This window comes from Globicephala melas, chromosome 5 (assembly GCF_963455315.2).
Source record: "Globicephala melas chromosome 5, mGloMel1.2, whole genome shotgun sequence".
NCBI classification, from domain to species: domain Eukaryota; kingdom Metazoa; phylum Chordata; class Mammalia; order Artiodactyla; family Delphinidae; genus Globicephala; species Globicephala melas.
Window position 1 is genome coordinate 67,822,880 of NC_083318.1, and position 15,980 is coordinate 67,838,859.

A 15,980-nucleotide genomic window follows, 5' to 3' on the forward strand; every position below is an offset into this window, starting at 1 on the left:
ATACCACAAACCAAGGCAGTTAAAAGTTGTAGCTGCATAATACCAAGTAACCTACCAAGGACTTAACGGGCTGTGTCAAAAGAGCACATAGTCTCTCCCTGGTCAAAGACCGAACAGTTTGAACATCCTAAATAATACATGCAATTGACTGGAATGCTGAAACATATAAAATATCCATGATTCCACAGCTACACTTGAGAGAGACAGAGACATTGAGAAAAGCAGCAGCAGCAGAGGGGAGGAAGAGGAGACGAACAAAGATGATAACCGCCATAACAGGGAAGTAGGAAGGAAAGCACCAGAATACCAAACGATAGCAGCAACTTACCAAGTACCATTGGAAGTTACAAGGGAAACAACTCCTCACTGTCAAAACGGCAAGAAATAAGATTTATGCATTTGCCCTGTCTTTCCTCAATGAACTATATTTTAAGTAACTCATGAGAGAAAGTTCTTCATTACAAGACTCCACATGACAAATGTGAAAGAAATGATAAAATTGGAAAATCATGATTTTGCAACCCGTAATGTAATATCTGCACCAGGCAATGGTCATCGATGATAAAACTATTAGGTAAACATTTGATGGGAACTTATAATGAAGAAATAGGACTGAGACCACTCACCTCTACCATTTAATTATTAAAAAAATAGTCTTGCCCTCCAAAAAAGCAGCAGCAGAATCTAATCAAGGTTGACTTAATGTTCACTTACAGAAAATATAAGAACAAAGGAACAATTTAAATAACATCAGAAGAAAGAAAGCAGGCACAATCAGAACAACAGATCTTATTTCTGTAAACAAATTGATGTCACTACATGTAAAGAGATATAGACAAGGATGCAGCTCAATAACAAAAAAACAAACAACCCAATCCAAAAATGGGCAGAAGACCTAAATAGACATTTCTCCAAAGAAGATATACAGACTGCCAACAAACACATGAAAGAATGCTCAACATCATTAATCATTAGAGAAATGCAAATCAAAACTACAATGAGATATCATCTCACACCAGTCAGAATGGCCATCATCAAAAAATCTAGAAACAATAAATGCTGGAGAGGGTGTGGAGAAAAGGGAACACTCTTGCACTGCTGGTGGGAATGTGAATTGGTTCACCCACTGTGGAGAACAGTATGGAGGTTCCTTAAAAAACTAAAAATAGAACTACCATATGACCCAGCAATCCCACTACTGGGCATATACCCTGAGAAAACCAAAATTCAAAAAGAGTCATGTACCAAAATGTTCATTGCAGCTCTATTTACAATAGCCCGGAGATGGAAACAACCTAAGTGCCCATCATCGGATGAATGGATAAAGAAGATGTGGCACATATATACAATGGAATATTACTCAGCCATAAAAAGAAACGAAATTGAGCTATTTGTAATGAGGTGGATAGACCTAGAGTCTGTCATACAGAGTGAAGTAAGTCAGAAAGAAAAAGACAAATACCGTATGCTAACACATATATATGGAATTTAAGAAAAAAAATGTCATGAAGAACCTAGGGGTAAGGCAGGAATAAAGACACAGACCTACTAGAGAATGGACTTGAGGTTATGGGGAGGGGGAAGGGTGAGCTGTGACAGGGCGAGAGAGAGTCATGGACATATACACACTAACAAACGTAGTAAGGTAGATAGCTAGTGGGAAGCAGCCGCATGGCACAGGGATATTGGCTCGGTGCTTTGTGACAGCCTGGAGGGGTGGGATAGGGAGGGTGGGAGGGAGAGAGACGCAAGAGGGAAGACATATGGGAACATATGTATATGTATAACTGATTCACTTTGTTATAAAGCAGAAACTAACACACCATTGTAAAGCAATTATACCCCAATAAAGATGTTAAAAAAAAAAAGAGAGATATAGACAAGGATAGAAAATTAGAATGAGAAATAGGCAGAGGAGGAACTATTCTACATTAAGAGAGAAGGCACATAAAAATAAAATAAACAATCGAGTTAAAAAAGAAACAACTATAAAATTTTTTTGAGACAATCTTGGAAATAGGATTATGGATTATGGTTCAGATATTATACAAAATATTATCTGCCTTGTTAGAGTTGATAATGGAGGCTGGTTATATAAGAAAATAGCCATTTTTGTTTTAGATACTAAAATATGTAGGGGTGAAATAATATTTGGGGTTGGTTTTAAGATGCTTTAACAAAAAATTCAGAGATGAAGTGATATTTTGATTATTGTTGAATCTAGGAGATGAATACAGGGGAGGATTTTTTTTAACAATTGTTTTGTTTTCATTATGTTGAAAATTTTCATAATATAAAAAAGTTGTGTTTAAAAGGCAACATCAACAACAAAATCTAACTACAAAATTGCAGCCTTAGCAGGAGGTACTCTTTCACACAAGGGTGCCTGCCCCACTGACAAAGCTGGCACCATCCACGTAGACCATCAATTTAAGAGAGGGGGAAGCGAGTGATTCACAGAATCACAGAGTGATTCACAGTTATTCACAAAATAAAGAGTCTTCAGGCCTAAAAATGACACTACACAAGAATTTTGTTGCTCTTAATTCACGCATGAAACTGACCAGAAGTGCAGTACAATTTTGAAGAAATTCTTCTGCCAGAGAAACTGCAAGACTAGCCATCTGTAGCCTAGGCTATTTAACACTAAAGCAACCCGCAAGGAAGGGAATTTTACTCAATGACAGAACCAAGTGCTGTCAGGTAGGTTTAACAAGGAATTTTTTCTGTTGCCAGTAAAGGGAGTCTCTGCTGTCTGCAAGGTGGGATTTGCTATAGACCTGTGGTGCTGTATGTTTCCTATTTTCCCATTTTTGGAACAAAATCTTTCACTGAAGCCATCCTGCTCCTATTTGACACTGTTTATTGAATGCACTGAGGGCAAATAACTTACATATTAATATATTAACTCATAGGTGACCATTCCACAAGGAATCACATTTGGACCTCATACAGTGTACAGTACACCACCCTTAGGAGCCCTATTCTATGGTGTCTAGCAGTCATTCCGGGAAGCTCAGACCTCCCAAGTAATCTGTGAGCTATCGACATTATACTTAATAAGTGTTTTCCAGTCTAAATTATCTAGAATGGAATCTGTCGTCTGCAACTAAGACCTCTGAAAAATTCAGGGAGTTTTAAAACCATTGCCTTTCAAGTTTTTCCCAGATTTGTTACAAGATAAAGAGTTTGAAACGACTTTTGTACTTTGCTAGAGCTGCCGTAACAAAGTACCAGAAACTGGGTGGCTTAAACAACAAAAATGTATTACCTCACAGTTCTCACAGCTAGACGTCCAAGGTCAAGGTGTTGGAAGGTCTGGTTCTCCCTGAGGGATATGAGAAAAAATCTGTTCCATGCTTCTCTCCTCACTTCTGTCGGTTTGCTGATAATCTTTAGCATTCCTTTTCTTGTAGATGCAGCAGTGTGATCTCCACCTTCATGCTCACGTGGTGTTCTCTTGGTGTGCACGTGCATCTACATCTCTAGGTCCAAAATTTCTCCTTTTTATAAGGACACCAGTCATATCAGATTAAGCCCACTCTCATGACCTCATTCTAAATTAATTACCTCTGTAAAGACCCTGTTTCCATATAAGGTCACATTCTGAATTACTGGGGGTTAGGGCATCAAAATATCTTTGGGGGGGCACAATTTCAGTTCATAAGATATTGTGTACAGTTTAACAAAAATTATAGCCATTAGTCTTTAGACCCTGGTGTTTGTACTAAAACTGTGAAGTAAATCTTACCAAATACTGGGTAAAACTGAGCTTCACAGTATGAATGCTAAGTACCAAATTATAATAATGATAAATATGGCTTGATAGTGTCAGCTATAAAACAGCTTGAAATGACTAAGTTTACTTTACAACCCAAACATGCTAACACAGAAAGCGAAAGCTGAAATATTTTAATGGTTTTTGCATGCCTTAGAAACACATCAGTCCAGCAGAGGAGATGTAAATGATTATACAAAGCTACAGAAATTTCAATGCTGGACTTCCTAGCATATTTATTCATGGTTCCATTTTCCAGCAACATTAAGAATTGTTAACAAGTTCCATATTTCTTGCTGCAGAGCAAATATATATCTTTTTACCACTGTCTGTGAAACATGCTAAATCAACTCATCACATGTCTGCTTAACTGAAATGAAAAGGAATACCTCATAACCACTTCAAATTCAAATTTAATCTCAATTATAAAAAACCTATCAAAGGTAACCAGCAGAAGTCTTCATTTTAATTTGACTTTAGGATTTCTTCATGGAGAATAGGCAACATCTATATAAGTAGTATAGCAAAATCTAGATTCCTGAATAGACTTCAAGAGATAAAATTTCTCAAAAAGGGAGTGAGGTATGATGTAGAAACCAGAAAAATTTTCATTTTCAATACTGAGTTTATATCTAAATAAGCAATTTCAACAAAAGGTCAAGGTTAATAATAGTGTCACATTTTTCTAAAACAAACTGGTCATTATTCAACCACAATTCAGAGGGCAAAAGTTTTTTAATTGACAGCAGTGGTCATGGAGTCATACTGATGCTCTCCCTAAACACACTCATGTGCACACACGCACACACGCACACACACACACACACACACACACTCATGCCTAGATTCCTGTGGTCAGAAGTAAGAGATATAACTAACTAACTTTGGCCAGTGGTCTTTAGCCATGAGTAGGACCATTACTCAAAGGCTCACAAGTGGTGCATTGCACATCTACAATACACAACCTATTGTATTGCTATATACCTAGACCCAGTAAATGAAATCTAGAGTTAAGCAATGTACAAACTGCACATCTGTATGTCATGGTCCTGATCATGAAAGTCAGGAAATGTGTTCGCCATTGTTTACCACCACATCTTCATCACCTAACAGGCTGTTTTGTATATAATACTGATTATGAATGCATGAATAAATATAAATAAGCTAAATAAGACATCTGACTCAGTAGCTTAAAATTAATCTAATCTGGATTTCTCTTAGTTTGGTAGTCTTTATATTTCTGAATGTTTCTTTAAACATCATTAAATTCTTTTCTATTTTGGTTTATCACAGGATATTGAGTATAGTTCCCTGTGCTATACATTAGGACGTTATTGTTTATCCATTCTAAATGTAATAGTTTGCATCTACCAATCCCACCCCTATTGCTTTTATTTAAAAAATATTTTTTAACATCTTTATTGGAGTATAATTGCTTTACACTGTTGTGTTAGTTTCTGCTGTATAATAAAGTGAATCAGCTATACATTAAATAAGATAGTACATGAAAAGGTTTCACCCTAAATAAATGTTTTGTTAACATCAATATACTCAACACATTCTCTTTAAGAAATGACAATCTGACACACTAAAACAAGAACAATATCCTATTTTTATTCAGCACAGATTACTGGGAACATTCTACTTATGGAATTCCATGGAGGTAATATGAAAAAAAAAGATCAACTTCTACCATTTTCTACATGAAAAATGAAGCACAGAAAAGGAAAGTTAGCACAAAATAAAACAAATATGCATACTAATGAAGGTTAAGATGATAGTCCGAAGACTTCTATTGCCAGCTCTTTCTTTTGTCTTCTAAAAGTCAGGATCAACTTTAGAAGATTCATTCTAAAAATCACAATGTAGATTAAACCAATAATTTGTAATCACCATGCTTGCTTCCTCCTGCCACTCACTATAAAGTTGCCACGGTAGCAACTTTTCCTTGACAAAAACAGAAGTCACTTTAGAATTATATGAATGAGTCCTTACCCTCTACCTGCAAAGAGATGCAGCCTTTGCCAACCAGAAGAAAGAGGTCAAAATATTGGAGAATTATCTCTGAATGGCTGCCAGCATCTCCCTTAGATCTCTATGCTTTCTTCAAATATCTGGACTTTTAGCAACTAAAAAACATACTCAAAATGTGTAGAGTAGTTTCAATAGGAGCTGATTGAGTTGAAAGCTAACATAGTTTTCCTAAAATTGTGGAGATAAGTATTTAATCCAAAACCTAGCCTGAAATTTTTTGGCCAAATGCCCAAACTCTAAGCAATGTTTGAGTCCCTGGCCCTGTGACAATGTGTTCTCTTGCATAAAGCTGCTGAAAATCAAAGCTAAAAGCCTTCAACAGAAATATAAATATAGAATGTGATTAAGAGGTGCTCTGCCTCAATACACCCCATCGTTAGAAACAATAACTGCTGAATACCAGTATTCCTGTTAATTGTGTCAAAATTGACCAGTGACCAGCGCTAGACCTGGAAGAATGCATTTTTTTCCTAGACAATGAAGAACTAGAATAACCTTATTTTAATAATATGTTACAATTAATTTTATACTTAGTAGGTCAAGTTTTTTTTAATTTCACTAATGATAATGGGACCTTTTCAGAGCAATTCTGAATAGGTATTGCTATCAATTTCCTCAAAAAAAAAAAAAAAGAAGAAATTTGGCACTATGAATTGATAATGTAGAGAAGTGGGAATATATAGATAGATATATGTTTTGAGGATATTAAGTTAGTAAGTGACACTAACTGACATATATTGAGCAATTAATTTTTACCTGTCTGACAGTCTTCTAAGTGTTTTATATGGATTACTTCATTTAATCCTCATAATAAACCTACAAGATGAGTATTATTGTTTCCCTCACTCTTCCTTCAGGAGGGAGATTAAATTATTTTTCCAAGCTCTCAAAGCTAGAGCCAGAATTTTTCAAGGAATCTGACTAAAAAGTAGAAAATCATTCATAGTGTTCAAGCTTTTTGCTTGTTGGGAGTGGGGACCAAGAGATTCTGGTATTGTCTCTTTCTAAGCACAGTATTCTTCTCCCTAGTCTCCTTGTATCAGAAATTAAACATGTCTAATTATACAAGATGAAAGGAAATGGCAATATACTGTGGATTCCATCTATGCTCAAGGGTTTTGTTATTATAACTGGTGCAAGAAATGGAACTAGCATAACTGAATGGTGAAATCACCATTCTGGTGAGCTGGAAATCAACACTACATATATATTTTTATTCTTTTGTTGTATTTAACTCATATTCCCCCATGTAAGTAGGATTTAATAAGAGAATGATTAAAATATGGTAGAAATTATATTCCACGTTTACACTGCAACTGCTGAACAAGCATTGAACTAAGTTTAACTGGTGAACGAAGCTATGTGCTGTTATTACCAGCAAAGTTGATTTGTTTTAATGAACTACCTTGACACAAGGTTAATAAGTAAAATTGATATTGTAATATGGATCATGAAACAGCAATACCTCTTAAGTGTATTTCAAGATACCTTTTAAAAACTAGGAGTAGAGATAACAAAATAGTTCATTGGATCCTCACATTTGCAAACACCTACCAGTACAGCCAGATACTTCCTGAACTTATGTTACACCACAGTAGGCCCTGACCATGTCTGGAGGCAGCAGTCACTACACATTCTAAGATGTTCTGAAAGGCAAGTGGTTCCAGGTAGGCTGCAGCTCAGAGCATTTGCCTGACATCTTTCATACATTAAAAAAAAAAAAGGTCAGCTAAATTTTGATGCCTTGTACCTTCTATTCTACCAGTCATTTAAGTATAAATAAATAAACAATTGTGTGTGTGTCTCTGTGTGTATTTTTACCATCCTAACAACTTCATTTATAACATTATTTGAAGCTGTCCCGTGTTTTAGTTAACATTTCAGTTATTTTCATTCTTTATAGGTGCCTGTGCAACAGCCTCTCATGCCATTACTCTGTCTCTTGTTAATACACCAAATAACCCCTCTATAACATAATTCAATATTACATAAAGCTTACTGTGATCACCTTAAGCGCGAGGTCTCTGTCATTCACATTGGCATGTCTTGTCCCAAGCTATAGCCTGGTAATTGCTCAATAGGTGCAATATAAATTGAAGTGAAACTAAATCTCAACTCAATAACTACGTTGGTACAACCAGCAAGATCGCTGGTTCATTTGTTAATTTATACTTTCATTCAAAAAAGAAATATTTACTGAGTTCTTAATGTGACAGTAGCCACTGCACTGGGGGATGAAAAGACAAAAGTGAGACTCGGTGCCAACTCTCAAGGAGAAAGTAGGCCAGTGTGGAAGGTCAATACGAAAAGAGATAATTATATGATCCAGAAATCCCACTTCTGGATATATATCCAAAGGAAATAAAAACAGGATGTCTAAAAGATATCTGTACTCCCATGTTTATTGCAGCATTATCCACAATAGCCAAGATATGGAAACAACCCAAGTGTCTGTCAGCGAACGAATGACTAAAGATGTGGTGTATATATACAATGGGCTAATAGTCAGCCATAATAAAGAAGGAAGAAGATGGATGGGTCATGGGGCAGTATGCTGGTGAAAAAAAAGTCAGACACAGAAAGACAAATGCTGTATGATATCACTTATAAGTGGAATCTTAAAAAAAGCCGAACTCATAGAAACAGAGTAAAATGGTAGTTACCAGGGGGCTGAGGGGGGTAGAGGAAATGAGATGTTGGTCAAAGGGTACAAACTTCCAGTTATCAGATAAATCAGTTCTGGGGATCTAACTCACCGCATTGTGATTATAGCCAAAAATACTGTACTATATACTTGAAAGTTGCTAAGAGAATAGATCTTAAATGTTCCCACCATAAAAAAAGAACTAGTAATTATGTGAGGAGATGGAAGTGTTAGCTAACACTATAGTGGTAATCAAATTGCAATATACACGTGTATCAAATCAACATGTTAACTTACAAAATGTTATATGTCAATTATATCTCAATAAAGCTAGGAAAAAAATAGGATACAACAAGAAAAAAGAGAAAGATAGTTACATGCTTAGGAAATGCAATGAAGGCCCTATACGTAGTGTACTAGGAAGAGACAGGGAAGTGTGGAAGCTAAATGCATAAGGATTCTAGAGCAAGAGGTCACTCAGTTACGACATGACTATGGTACCGGGGGTACACTAAAAAACCAATGAGTTAAGAAAGAAACTTGTAAACAGTATAAACTCAGTATAAAATACTCATATATTTTGCTTTTGAAAGTGCAAAATACAACTAACCTTACAGGATAATTAGGTTTCATGCTCCCTCGCAGAAACGGATGATGAGAAGTATACAGATGCTAGGCACAGGACACCTTAGGTTCAAGTCAGCATCTGGAGGTTCACCATTACCCTTAGAACTTATAGTTAACTTACCTATGGGAGTGACTTTGAAAACCTGTGAATAAAGTTATTCTCATCTTTAGGTAAGTCTTTGCAAAACCTTTTAGAATCATCTCCATTAGAGAAGCTGCCAGCTTGTCTTGCAGGATTGTGGCTGCTAAGTGCTGACAATAGCCTGAAGTTAATTCAAAAGAGGCTTTAAAAACGATAACTGTAATGAAACATAGATTGAAGGGTTACCTGAAACACTACTTTCCAATTACTTCAAATGTATAGATATACTTCCACAATACTTTAAGCCTTCAAAAACACCAAAAGCCAATAATTCCAATACCCAGGGGATATTTGATACTTTTTTGGACCTAATTATAGCAAGTATATAATTTAAAGGCATTAACCAATAGTTAGGGCCAATAAACTTTACGTAATTAACAAAATTGATTTCAACCAAAATACCTTCTTCATTTTGTCACCTTCTAAGAACATACATAAAACGTGTTATATTACACAAGGTAAAATGAATTTTCTGCAGAAGATTACCTTAACACTGTCTAAAATTGGTCAGTCTATCAAACCTACAGATACTACTTGTTCCCCCAAAAGAGTGGTAAACTGAGTCAAATGGTTTATTTTCTTTAATTTTAAAAATATCCATTAATGTGGTAGCCTTAATCGTTAAAAGTTAACCCTTTCATCAAGTAAAGACATAAAACATATACAATTGACTCTTGAACAATGCAGGGGCTAGGGGGTGCCCACCCCTGCTCAGTAGAAAATCTGCTTATAACATTATAGTTGGTCCTTGTATTGGAGGTTCTGCATCCTCAGATTCAACCAACCTCAATACATATTATTCGAACAAAAATCTGCTTACAGATAGACCCTCGCAGTTGTTCAAGGGTCAACTGCATTTACTGTATTCTTAAGGAAATTTAAAATAGATTAAGAAAAATTAGGTTCATTCATATACAGCTCACACTACCCATTTTTGCTTAAAGAGCTAAGTTCTAGGTACTCAGTAGACATGGAAATATATTTACAAAATTGATTGCATGAAACAGGGCTTACTTTTAAATGTTCAAGAGTAAGGGCTTCGCAGTAAGGCAGAACTATTCTAGTTCCAGCTCAGCCGCATACCAGCTCTATGAACTAAGGATGTTAACTTAACCTCTCCAAATCATAGTTTTCTAACTGAAGTATTAGGGAACTAATGCCAAGCTAATGGAATGTTAAAAAAGTAAAAGTAATGGCTATAAAACATTTATCACAAATCTAGGTACATAGTAAACGTTCTTTTTATTACACATACTGTACTTTGAAAAAATCAACTATTTTCTAAGCTTACAGGGAAAATATTCAACACCAATATTTATTTATAATACCGTCTGTGGCAAAGGACATGTATTATGCTTTTATCTAAGATGTCAATGAAAAAATTCAATGTCTTGTGGGAAACGTCACTAAATGTATAACTGCATTAAATGTATAAAGCAAAACAAAGTAAAGATGGCATATAAACCATCTACATAGTGTCACCATAACTTTCAAAAAGTATGTCTGTCATCTTCACAGGCTTAGAACAAAGACTGGAAGGAAATGAGTCAAGATTTTTATTAGCAGTTACTGGTGGCAATTTTTTAAAATTTTACTTCTCTTTTATAGAATTCCTAAAACTGCACATATTACTTCCATTATCCAAAAAGGGCTGCATTTGAATAAGCTGACAATCATTTTCACATTTTAAACTAATTGACCCAATAACTTATAACAATAGAATAGATAATAATTGTTGCTAATTTCATACATATTATTTCTCTTTTCCCAAAGAGATTTTTTTTTTCTTTTTAACTAAGGCACACAAACACACTCATTGTGAGTTCTTCTACTCTAAGCTACAAAAGAGAAAGAACTTGCCAAATGAGGCTTGGCGTGTCATTGTCTTTTTGCTTTATTATATGCTTAAGGATTGACCCACATAAAGCTGTAGAAAGGGTGGCAGAGAAAACTAAAGCCATAACATAATTTTAAAAGATCAAATTTAGAGACAGTACTATGCCAGACATAAAAGTTTAATGCCCTTAAACAGTAACCAATGCCATGGCATGGCTTCCAAATATTTTGCACTCCAAGGTTTTTGTCATTTTCTGTCTGCTTTATTACTGCAAATATTGTATTTGCATGAAATAAGAATCTTGGTGTTTTACAAAGTTATCTGTTCCCTGTTGATTCAAAAGTCATTCAGCCATGTGGTTGCAGAAGAAATTTTTCCATGATAATTATAAAAATGACTAGTAAGTCTCCAAGAAGAAAAGAACCAACTTCAAAAAAAAAAATAAGAAGGAACAAAGTTATTTTCCATAAAACAGTGTTTGTTGATAAAAGTAGAAGTATTTTTGGACTAGAAAATAATATATAATTTTAAAGGTATGCATCTAAATAGAATGACTTTTTAAAGACGTTTCTTAGAAAGCTTTTAATGCAACAGGCCTGCTAACATAGGATTGAACAGCTGTTTGAATATTTTCAACTCAGCTAGCTTTCTTCAACCAAACACAGTGAAATAAATCAGAATGTATTTGAAAGAGTGTATATAAAAATCCATTAAGACAGATTAGAATTCACAGTCCAGTTCAGTAATAGCATTAGGTCCTATATCGGGCATTCTCATACATCACAACAAAAAAGACTGTACCAAATTTAAGGAATATCAAATGCACCTAGAGAAATGTATACTTTCACACCACGTATTATTCAACCAACACAGAATGCAAAACTCAAAGCACTATAAGAGAAGAGCAGTGAATCAGTACTACCTTTCTGTAAACACACTGTTTATGAGAAATAAAGGATATATATAATGCTCATTTTAATTATGGGTAGTCTACATATCACATTCCAAGCAGATAGCTACTGTCTATGTAATACAATGCCAACACAAAATGCCTTTTTTCGTCTCTGAGATATTGCTAAAAAGAGCCACAATTACGCTTAACAGACACCCCCCAAAAAACAGAAAACACAATAAATCACTGTTTTCCTTCAAGAAAGGACAATCCATCTTTAGTACTAGTAGAGTAATATGGAATTTAATAGTACTAGTATATGTTGCAGAGTCTAAAATCTTGATAAAACTATGAGTTATGACTGATAATAGATCAAAGTGTCCATGTAGCCAAATGAAGCTGATATTAAATCTTTAACAGCCTGTATATCACCTTGAGTATTAGAACCCAGTGATGTGGATACAAGTACTTAAGGAGATATGAATCTAGCTCAGAGTCTGTGAGAAAATACTGCCAAAGTTTCAACTCCTAATGGAGAGTATTAAAACACTTCTTGGCCCTGAATCAGAAAAAGGTTCTGTTGGAGTTGATCCAAAAGAACTAACTGGAGTGTGATTGGCAAACCTAGGTGACTCGAACTTGGCCTGAAAAATCCAAGTTCCAGGGAAGAATCTGGTTATTAAATTGGTAGTTTCAAACTTCTGAAAGTTTATTATGCTATCATTTAATTGCAAAATAATTTTCTAATTAACTTTACAAGTAAATCAACTATACTTACTAAAAACAAAATTTAAATTTAATACTGACAAGAAAAAGTCTTTACTATAATTGTAACAGCTAACATTTTTTAAGCTTTTATTATAGGTCAAGCACTGGTCCAAGCACTTTACATGTATTCTCAAATTCAATAAAATTCGTACTATAATAATCTCCATTGCACAGGTGAGGAAACTAAAATAATTTAGTCAAGATCACGCATTTGGCAAATAGCAGTGTCTGGGATTACTGAACCATTTGTCACTCTCCTCCCATCTCTACAGAAACTCAGGGGGAAGTTGGGTGCAAGGGTGGGGGGAGTGAAGAGCTGAAATTGATGTTCAAGTGTATAAACCAATTCTACACTTCTTAGAGCAGCTTCAAACTACTAAGTTCACCTTTAAAAGGTGTTAAAATGACTGATACATGTTATACATTAAAAAAAATGTTTTGAAAGAATTGTGTCAAAGGAGAAATAAAAGATAATAAGGCCCTCTGCATCTGAAACGGTGGACAAACAAGTTCATCTAATGATTTTGTTTGTATGAATAACACTGGTAGTCTTTTAAAAATAGAGATTGCTAAACAAGATAACTACACTGAATAGTTAACATTATTACCTTCACTAAATAGGATGGAAATACAGTGAATTTTCATTCACCAATTTAAATGGAATCCCATACAAAATAATTCGTGAAAATGTGCTGCAAGCTATACAAAACATAAAATAAATGTATATATAACAGTGTTCGAGATAAATTTTATATGACAAATAAAAAGCGGCAACCACATTTGGTTGGTCAACTGGAATACCACTTCAAAAGAACCATATTTAATCTGGAATTGTGTATTTTCCCCCGCAGGATAATCAATGAAAAAGGCTTTGAGTTGCTTCCTTAGATTTCTGGGACTTTTATCAATGAATCTCAGAACTCATTTGTTATGTGAATACTCTGCAAGTCATTATTCATAATATAAATATTTTATTTTCTTTCACTTCCTCTAGCTCCAGAAGTGAAATATCCTGAATTCTAAGCATCTCTCAAATCATCTTATGACTTAAATTGGCTGAGTTTCCAACTTCAGTACACTATTTTATGAGCATTTTTCATAATTTAAAGACAACCTGTATTATTTCTTCATAATCAAAGTACTAGGCATTTTCAAGTCCACAAGTTTCTAGGGGGAAAAGAAAGACCAAAACTGCAAAAGAATCCAAAATTCAAGAACCTTAACTGCAGAACACTTATGCTTACACCTTCTCTAACAAAAATCACTAACCACTAAAAATCACTAAAAGAAGTCAAAAGTTCATTTCCTCTCATCTTCTGAAATGCTTGGAAATATATCTATTATATAAATGACATAAATGTTTAAGGTCTGAAGTGTCAATAAAGGTCCTTTCCTTTGGGTGGCTTTTCTGACTATTGTGATCTTTTTACTGTGTAACAAATAATACTTTCATATAATTAAGAATAAAAAATCTTATTAGATTTTTTTATTGAAATATAATTGATTTACATTATTGTGTTAGTTTCAGGTGCACAGAAAAGTGATTCAGTTATATATATTTTTTCAGATTATTTTCCATTACAGGTTATTACAAGATATTGAATACAGTTGCCTGTGCTGTACAGTAAATCCTTGTTGCTTATCTACTTTATGTATAGTTATTTGTATCTGTTAATCCCAAACTCCTAATTTATTCCTCCCCCCTTTCCCCTTTGGTAACCATAACCTTTTTTTTCTATGTCTGTGAGTCTGTTTCTGTTTTGTATATAGATTCATTTGTATTATTTTTTAGATTCCACATACAAGTGATATAATATTTGTCTTTCTCTAAGAAAATTAGATTTTTATCTACCACTTCAATGGACACTTTCTTTGCTTCTCTGTTGAAATGGTTTTCTTAGGAAAACCAGCACTATTAAAAAAGACAATCTAACACTAAGTGTGCTGTGTTTTGTCACCCTTACCTCCAAGGTTACTAGAATACACAAACAATGAGCAACTTCCAATCAATCTCACGCCTGTGCAAAGAGAGGTCCTTTCCACTTCCCTAGTCAAAATAAAGTGCAAAAAATTGCCTGGATTCCAAACAGTTAGTGAATTACTTAATAAATAAATGCAATTAAAGCTGGGCTTATACATAGGCTGTCAGTGCTACTCTCCCTAACACTACAGGCAAGTTTTCAATCTTCTTGTGTCTTGAGAAAGAAAAAACATTTGCCAAATGATGTTCCTGCTCCCATCCCAGATGGCTTTCCATTTGTCCACATAGCTCTCTAGTTGCGGCTCTCCTCACTTTATAAACGTCACTGCGAATTGTCCCCGCCCCGGTTCCCCATCCCCCAAGCCTCAGTGCTAGTCGGTGGAGTTCTTGAACTTGACCCACAGAACCCGCCCCCCCACCGCCCCCGCCAAAGTGCACTACAAAAGGCATTGCGCCAGATGCTTTCCAATCCACTCCCTCGTTCTCTCAGTTCAGAAAATCACTACGTTTATTCCCCCTGGGAAAGTGGATTCAATCCCTCATTCGCACTGGAGGCGCCCAGAAAGGAAACACAATCACACACACGCGCGCGCGCACACACACAGGCGCATACACACCACTTCCCTTCCTCATGTCCAACTCTGACAGCACTCAGACCACCAAAGCCCGTTCCCTCCACCCTTCTCTGTTCAAAACCCCTAACCGTTACAGAAGACAACTGGCGCGAGAGAAATCTGAGGTTTTTAATGGGTCAATGGAAACCTCTTTCCCCCCGGGCCCTTGAGGGGCTTTGGAGGCACAATCCCCACTTCTCTTGTTGCCCCTTTCCGCAACCACCCATAATTGAATGCTCCAGCGCCGACCCGCACCAACCGGAGGTAAACCTGGCGTACGCCGCGGTACCTTGATGCCAACCCGCCCTCTGGAGGGACACCACTGGGACCCACATAAGTTGACCCCCGTGAGTCCCACGGAGACAGAGGGAAGGAAGGGGACCTACGCGCCCAGCCTTGTGCCCCTGTCTTTTCCCGGCCCTCGGTAGTAGAAGGGTGTCCAGAGGCTCCAAGAGCTGGGCGGGGCGAGAGGGCAAGATCAATAAAGTTAAGAAAGAGGACTGCTTGGGAATTGCGTGCTCCTGAGTTGCTGAAGAGAAGAGCCAAAAGGGAGATCGCAAGGCACGAAACCGTAAATCGTGTCTGCCGCGATAGGGGAAGCACACAACGACACCAGACGCGCTGGAACCCGCCGCGGGTCGGCGAGGGGGCGGGAGAACTGGG

The 15,980-nt window shown here is 36.0% G+C and overlaps 1 protein-coding gene across 2 annotated transcripts in view; it reads right to left on the reverse strand.

Moving 5' to 3' along the window:
* The window catches only part of KCTD8 (potassium channel tetramerization domain containing 8), a 253,800-nt gene that overhangs the window by 236,411 nt on the left and 1,409 nt on the right, over positions 1-15,980 (reverse strand). The gene's annotated exons all lie outside the window — the stretch shown is intronic.